A 9299-nucleotide genomic window follows, 5' to 3' on the forward strand; every position below is an offset into this window, starting at 1 on the left:
CGAAAGGGCAAGCGAAGGACGACATCCCGTAGGCGTCGTCCTGGAGATGCTCAACGGCTAGCTAGCGCAGAGATAGGGCTACGGAAACGCTCGAGTTTTTGCGGTGATCATCGCAGTACCCGCGGTACGTCGGCGACGAGGACGACGGTGACAAGGCCTCTGCGCGTATTCGAGTATGTCTAGCGTGTAGAGGGCAATTTGGATTAAATTTCGAAATTCTTTTTGGTACATCTCAATGATATAATTAAAGTGAGGTATTGGTGGTGGTGGCACTCAATTTGGATTTGATTTGCAAACTTTCAAATTTGAGGTGATCTTGTTTTTCTTCTCAGATCCCATTTTGTCAATTTAATTCTGGTCAACCTAGTCAACTCTAGCCATGGTGGTCAACATGAAAAGTACTCACCTTGACATGGTCTTGGATGACCTGGCTTTAGTTGACCTTGCTTAGTTTAAGAATTGAGAATTACAGAGAGGTAAAGAGGTGAAGAAAATATTTTTGTGTTAAGTGGCCATTATCATATGTATGATGAATTCTTGATTTCTTTTGATTTGATTCGTGGTTCAAGGGTGCAATTGTGTTAGTTTATCACCTTGAAGCATTTTAGAAGCAAGGGGGCAAGTAATCTTGGCCTTGGTTGAGGATTTGCCAAAATGCATAAAGTGTATGTAAGTGGAAAATGAGTTTTTCTCATTTTCCTTATTTCTCCTCCATTTAGGGTTTGGTGATCTTGGTTAGTGTTTATAAAACAATCTTTAATCATGCTAACACTCATCATGGCAATTGCACAAAAAGAAAAAATCACTCAAATGCATATATCTATATGTGGCACTATATGTATAGAAAAAGTTTTTATTAATTGCAAATTTTGAGTAGTTGAAAATCTCTCTTGATCTTTATTATTCTTAAAACTTGGGATGTTACACGTGGCCCCCCTCTGGCCTCTCTCGGGTGTTCTGGATGCTTCCGGGGATTCTAAGATGTTGGGCGTTGATTTCGTCCGATTCCGAGAATATTTCCTTACTAGGATTTCTGAAACCAAAAACGACAGAAAACAGACAACGGCCCTTCGGCATCTCGTCAATAGGTTAGTTCCGGAAAACGCATAAATATGATGTAAAGTATGCATAAAACATGTAGATATCATCAATAATGTGGCATGGAACATAAGAAATTATCGATACGTCGGAGACGTATCAGCATCCCCAAGCTTAGTTCCTGCTCGTCCCGAGTAGGTAAACGATAACAAAGATAATTTCTGGAGTGACATGCCATCATAATCCTGATCATACTATTGTAAGCACATGTAATGAATGCAGCGATCAAAGCAATGGTAAATGACATGAGTAAACAAATGAATCATATAGCAAAGACTTTTCATGAATAGTACTTTCAAGACAAGCATCAATAAGTCTTGCATAAGAGTTAACTCATAAAGCAATAATTCAAAGTAAAGGTATTGAAGCAACACAAAGGAAGATTAAGTTTCAGCGGTTGCTTTCAACTTATAACATGTATATCTCATGGATATTGTCAATGTAAAGTAATATAACAAGTGCAATATGCAAGTATGTAGGAATCAATGCACAGTTCACACAAGTGTTTGCTTCTTGAGATGGAGAGAAATAGGTGAACTGACTCAACATAAAAGTAAAAGAAAGGCCCTTCGCAGAGGGAAGCATTGATTGCTATATTTGTGCTAGAGCTTTGATTTTGAAAACATATAGAGAGCAATAAAAGTAAAGTTTTGAGAGGCGTTTGTTGTTGTCAACGAATGGTAGTGGGCACTCTAACCCCCTTGCCAGACAAACCTTCAAAGAGCGGCTCCCATTTTATTTTTATTTTTGTGTGGCACTCCTTCCAACCTTTCTTTCACAAACCATGGCTAACCGGATCCTCGGGTGCCTGCCAACAATCTCATACCATGAAGGAGTGCCTTTTTATTTTAGTTTTATTATGATGACACTCCTCCCCACCTTTGCTTTCTCAAGCCATGGCTAACCGAATCCTTCGGGTGCCGTCCAATAATCACATACCATGGAGGAGTGTCTATTTTTTTGTTAATTAATTTGGGACTGGGAATCCCATTGCCAGCTCTTTTTGCAAAATTATTGGATAAGCGGATGAAGCCACTAGTCCATTGGTGAAAGTTGCCCAACAAGATTGAAAGATAAACACCACATACTTCCTCATGAGCTATAAAACATTGACACAAATCAGAGGTAATAAATTTTGAATTGTTTAAAGGTAGCACTCAAGCAATTTACTTTGGAATGGCGGAGAAATACCATGTAGTGGGTAGGTATGGTGGACACAAATGGCATAGTGGTTGGCTCAAGGATTTTGGATGCATGAGAAGTATTCCCTCTCGATACAAGGTTTAGGCTAGCAAGGCTATTTGAAATAAACACAAGTATGAAGCGGTACAGCAAAACTTACATAAAAGACATATTGTAAACATTATAAGACTCTACACCGTCTTCCTTGTTGTTCAAACTCTTACTAGAAATTATCTAGACCTTAGAGAGACCAATTATGCAAACCAAATTTAGCAAGCTCTATATATTTCTTCATTAATAGGTGCAAAGTATATGATGCAAGAGCTTAAACATGAGCACAACAATTGCCAAGTATCACATTATCCAAGACATTATAGCAATTACTACATGTAGCATTTTCCGTTTCCAACCATATAACAATTTACCGAAGAAGATTCAACCTTCGCCATGAATATTATGAGTAAAGCCTAAGGACATACTTGTCCATATGCAACAGCGGAGCGTGTCTCTCTCCCACACAAAGAATGCTAGGATCCATTTTATTCAAACAAAACAAAAACGAAAGCACACAGACGCTCCAAGCAAAGTACATAAGATGTGGCCGAATAAAAATATAGTTTCAAGAGAAGGAACCTGATAATTTGTTGATGAAGAAGGGGATGCCTTGGGCATCCCCAAGCTTAGACGCTTGAGTCTTCTTGAAATATGCAGGGATGAACCACCGGGGCATCCCCAAGCTTAGAGCTTTCACTCTTCTTGATCATAGTATATCATCCTCCTCTCTTGACCCTTGAAAACTTCCTCCACACCAAACTCGAAACAAACTCATTAAAGGGTTAGTGCATAATCAAAATTCACATGTTCAGAGGTGACACAATCATTCTTAACACTTATGGACATTGCCCAAAGCTACTGGAAGTCAATGGAACAAAGAAATCCATCCAACATTGCAAAAGAAGCAATGCGAAATAAAAGGCAGAATCTGTCAAAACGAACGATCCAGTAAAGACGAATTTTATTGAGGCACCAGACTTGCTCAAATGAAAATGCCAAATTGAATGAAAGTTGCGTACATATCTGAGGATCACTCACGTAAATTGGCATAATTTTCTGAGTTACCTACAGAGAATTTTGCCCAGATTCGTGACAGCAAGAAATCTTTTTCTGCGCAGTAATCCAAATCTTGTATGAACCTTACTATCAAAGACTTTACTTGGCACAACAATGCAACAAAACTAAGATAAGGAGAGGTTGCTACAGTAGTAACAACTTTCAAGAAACAAATATAAAATAGAGGTACTGTAGCAAAATAAACACATGGGTTATCTCCCAAGAAGTTCTTTCTTTATAGCCATTAAGATGGGCTCAGCAGTTTTAATGATTCACTCGCAAGAAATAGTATTTGAAGCAAAAGAGAGCATGTCACATCCCAAAATTTCCAAATTTTGGAATGTGAAACTAAACTAAAATAAATTCTTGTTTGTTTGTCTTGGTTGAAAATTTACAATGAAATAAAAAAAATGGTGTTACTTAAAGGTTTTCCCAAAAATGGAGTTTTCAAAAACATGCATTGCATTCATAAGCATCATAGCATCTTTGCATTTCCTAGGAATTTTGAGCGAAATTCAAATTTATAAAGAAACCTTAAACCCAAAGTAATGCAAATAAAGCCATATAGGTATGTGTGCCAATTTCAAAATTTTCAAATTGTTTTAAAAATGATTCCAAAATATTCTTCATTGAATAAGGAATCCACTGATATTTTATTTAGATTTTTCTGACTTGATTTGATTCAATTTTGATCAAATATGGTTGTCAAATTAATTCCAAATTTCTATTTCAGAAAACTAAATAAATAAATCAATAAAAGAAAAACAACTTTTTTTAAAAAAATGAATGGGAATCTGGCCAGGCCAACTCTAATGAGCCAGCCCAGCCAGGCCGCACACACGCACGCCCGAGAAAAACAATCGAGGCAGCGAACTGGCCAAACAGCAGTGTTGCGCTTCGTTTCTCTTCTTTCCTCACGAGCGGTCCCCAGCGGCAAAACCTATACACCGACCAGGTCGGTGGCTACCGGCCACCGCACACCCCCTGGTCGGGTATGGGCCAGGCTCATTTGTGGCTGTTTGGCCTCGTTTTTTCTTTTTTCTTTTTTCTGGTTTCTTTTTTCTGTTTTCTTTTCTTTTTCCTGTTTTCGGTTTTGTTTATATTTTTTTTAGATTCGAAAATTTTGATTTTTAAAAATTGTTCAAATTGAGAAAATGTTTAAATTAAAAAATGTTCAAATTTGAAAACTGTTTAAATTTGAAAACCGTTCAAATTCGAAAACCGTTCAAATTTGAAAATTTGAAAATTGTTCAAATATGAAAATCGTTCAAATCGAAAAATTGTTCAAATTCGAAATTTGTTCATATTCAAAAAACGTTCAATTTTGAAAATTATTCGAGTTAAAAAATTGTTCAAATTTCGAATTTTGAAAAATATTCAAATCCAAAAACTGTTCAAATTTGAAAACTGTTTTAATTTCAGAAAACTGTTCAAATTTTATGCGAAAAAAGTTTTTAAAAGTGTTAGATTTTAAAAAACGAAAATATAAACAGAAAAGAAAAAACAGAAAAGAAGGAAGAAAAAGGAAAAAAAAACTCACCTGATGCAATGGGCCGCGGCCCACTAAATTACTGGATCGTGGGGGGTGTGCGGTGCCTTCCACCCACCGACCAGGTCAGTGGCGAGGAGCTCCCGTCCCCAGCGCCACGTCATCGTCTTCAAGCCAGGCACGAAGCGTCGGACAGCACACGCACGTAACGCATAGTCAGTTTCTTCTGTTTACTCCCGAATTGATTTAAGCCACCATTTAACGATTCGTTTGTTCCTACTTAAGCTCCACACCCTCCTCTTCATTTCCCCTCAAACCACACAGACCGAGAGCCTCCAGGCTGCTCGAATTTGGCCTCGCAATTCCGCGATACCGTCGCGGTAATTCATCGATTACGGTGAGCACGGTTCATCTTTTGATCTCTAATTTCTTCCAAACATCCTATTTCTTTCTTGCGCACATCTCGAGCTTTGTTTCGTGAATTTTGGTGCATCACGGCGACAGCGCCATCTTCGTCCGTGAGCAAGTCCACGGGACACTTTTCCGGCGGGCGACTGCGCACCAGTAAGAAAGTCCGAACCTAGAACTCATCATAGATTTCAGCTCGTACACACGGACGCCAAAGACCACGCAGAACTCGGTTCACGAACGATCCCAGCGAGGCAGCGAAGTCATCTGTTCCCTGTCCCCGTACGTACGTGAGCTGCCCCTTTGTTTCTTCTTTTCTTGTTCTTATGTTCCTTTTCGTTAGAACCACAAGATCTAGATCCTAAGGCCAAAATCTGATCACTTAAACGAAGGGGTATTGACCAACCAGATCTGCCACTTGTCATATCCATTTCTATTTTCGAATATTATGGTCAGAGAAACATAGAAACTTTGGAAAATCATATCTTTAGTTTAGTTTATCGAAATCCAGCAAATAAGATGTCCCTAGATTCATAAAAATGTGTAGAATACAATAGACCCATAATATTGCACTTTTACATCATATTTTTACACAGTTTTTGCAGAAACTCAAATAGAGTATTTTGGCTATATAAATAGTTTCACAAATTATTTTTAAGTGTTTTCTTTTGAGATTAGCAGAAAATAGAACCCTCTGTACAGTAACATTATAACAAGAAAAACGTGGCCCTGCTTATTTTATTTGTAGTATTTGTTTAGTTGTATATACCTTTTCTAGTGATAGAAAATGTTTTTAATAGTTTAAACAACATTAAAATTGTACCATGGCATCGTGCATATAGTTGAAACCGAGAGAACATATTAAGTTTGTTGTTCATGTTTAAACCACATATTGCATTCATATTATTATTTGTGATTGTATATGTGTTGCTATGTGTTTATGGAGTGAAAATATTTGTTTGTAGATTGTGGTTGTGTTGATTGCAACGAGTGTTTCCGCGAAGAGTGTACCAACTAGTCCTCTCACCAAGGCAAGTGTCACTTTTTTTAACCGTCCTGCTTGTTTGCTAAATATATTCTAGGATTTCACTAGTAGTGCATGTGTAGGATTATTTTATTATATACGCTATGTGTCTTGCTATGATTTGATTTCCCTTTTTCACCGTAAGTAGAGTTTTCTAGTTATGTGGATAGATACGTGGCTGAGATATCATGTCAATTTTAGATGAGGTAAAAAGATATGTTTTCCATAATGAAAACAACTTGGTTCACAAAAAAACCTAGACATATTGATATGATGGGAGCGTTTGCATGGTGAATAATGGTGGGGATCGCCGCCTAGAAATCAAACAGAATGGACATGTTTCTCGTTAAGGAATCGTAGAGAGCTAGAGTTCCTTACATTGGTACTGCCATAGGCGGGCTAGCATTATGTATAGGGAGTTTACCCTTACATTGGTACTCGCCGTAGGTGGACTAGAATTATGTATAGGCAACTTACCCTTACATTGGTACTACCGTAGGCGGACTAGCATTATGTATAGGGAGCTTACCCTTACATTGGTACTGCCGTAGGTGGACTAGCATTATGTACGAGCAATTTACCCTTACATTGGTACCTCCATTGGTGGACTAGCATTATGTATAGGAGATCCTCCTTACATTGGTACCCCTTGGTGTGCTAGTATTATGTATAGGGATTCTATAACCAGAATTCATTTTGATACATACAAAGTTAAGCCGAAAGAAGACCATGCTGCAATATGCATATAATTGATAGGTGTCTTTTATCCCACCCAATAGTGACATCTTGCCAATACATTCAAAGTATTGACCAAATGTTTTTGGCTGTAACTTTACCTGTTGCAGATATTTTGATAGACGAGTGAGTTACGATGATTAGGGTTACGGGTCTATCCTCAACATGCTCGCCTGTGGCACATGAAGAATGAAGGACTCCATGCCATATGTTTGTTCGTTGTAAAACTCTGATGTAATGCTAGCCTTGTGCTATGCAAATTGTAAGTCATTATGTATATATGGATCATGCGATGTAATAAAGACCTTTGTTTCTTGGTATTACATCTTAAACTGTGTGTGCTAGCGATTGATCCAGGGACTAGCACAATAAAGCACAGGGATCGGCACCCTACCGGGTGAGGTCACTACAGATGGTATTAGAGCATTGTGTTGACCATAGGTTCGTGACCCTAGATTTGGATTAGAAATAGGATGACCATAGGATGAAAATCTATCTAAACTAGTTTATGTGAAGAAAAAAAAAGTTTGCATTTTGAACTTCTTGTATTCTCAACTACTTCGCTTTCAAAATTATTTCCCTCTTACCTTAGATGGCCTACATCTTGAAAACCATCAAGGAAGGACAAATGATGACCATGTGTTGAAGTTTGATACTCATGCTTCATATGTTGCTCTTCGAATCCGCATGATGCACTACAATGAAGGCAATGAAGAACTTAAATAAAGACTCCGATGTAGACGACACAACACACGAAGATATACTTAAGGAGTAGAATAGAAACTGGAATCATCCAAAGAAGAAATAGACCAGATCACCATTAGTTATCTTTCATCGTACCAACGATATAGTAATAACACATTGATCATACCAAATTTTGGTATGACCATACTAGTTTGGTTGTGTTTGAGCTATGTTGCTTGATGTTTGTTAGATGATTGTTGTTTGCTAAATTGCTTGATTTGCCATGTTTGGGTAGGAAACTTCTTTAGAACCTTCCTATCTATTCTCATCTATACCCAATCCAGAGAATGTTTTCTTGGCAACTCACCATGAAGACAACAGTAGTGAAACCAACCCTGATGTTTCCTATCAAGGTGAAGAAGGATATAGTGTGAGATACGCAAAACCGTAGTTAAGGATCGATAGAAATATTTTTTCAAAATAATTCAATAATGGAGATTGAAACATTGATTCAATTATTCCATGGAAGTTTTGTCAAATTTGTGAGGCTGACCAAGAGTTAGAATACGAGATATACCAAACTGAAAACAAGGTAATGATTGGGTGCGATATGGATTGGCCCCCATGACGACTACTCATATTGTTTGCTCTTGTTACGAGGAATGGTAAATCTAGAGAGACATACTTACAAGTGAGAAGTCGCTGATGAGCCTGAACCTTAGGGTGGAAAAATATTATACCCTTATAGTAGGCAAGTGTTGCCACGCGTAGGACTACAACAAGATCAAAGATCCAACCACTAGTTTAGAGTGGTGGAAGGATGTTGAAGACACCAAGAAGAAAAGGATGAAGGACATCATGAAGTTTTCATATTTTGGTCTCCTGATTGACCCAAAGAGTGACCCATCAGTATCATAAGTAGTTCAACAACCAACCATTTGGATTAGAATCCCAACTATGAGGAAACATACTCAGGTCACCTTGAATAGCTATGTTGTTCACTACATGTAAACAATCCCTATTGGAGGACAGAAGCTATAGATATTTGAAGAGACGACCCAATGCCAAGTCATACCTAGGATGAACCCAGCATGAACCCAAGACCTAGTCTAGCTACAAAAGGTTTCTTTTAAGGGTGGTAGCCACCCCAACATATCCTAAACCCATCTTTCTTTCTAGCCTTCTCGAATCTCGGGACGAGATTTCTTTTAAGGGTGGTAGTCTGTCACATCCCAAAATTTCCAAATTTTGGAATGTGAAACTAAAATAAAATAAATTCTTGTTTGTTTGTCTTGGTTGAAAATTTACAATGAAATAAAAAAAATGGTGTTACTTAAAGGTTTTCCCAAAAATGGAGTTTTCAAAAACATGCATTGCATTCATAAGCATCATAGCATCTTTGCATTTCCTAGGAATTTTGAGCGAAATTCAAATTTATAAAGAAACCTTAAACCCAAAGTAATGCAAATAAAGCCATATAGGTATGTGTGCCAATTTCAAAATTTTCAAATTGTTTTAAAAATGATTCCAAAATATTCTTCATTGAATAAGGAATCCACTGATATTTTA

This window comes from Lolium rigidum, chromosome 3 (genome assembly GCF_022539505.1).
Source record: "Lolium rigidum isolate FL_2022 chromosome 3, APGP_CSIRO_Lrig_0.1, whole genome shotgun sequence".
Taxonomy (NCBI): Eukaryota; Viridiplantae; Streptophyta; class Magnoliopsida; order Poales; family Poaceae; genus Lolium; species Lolium rigidum.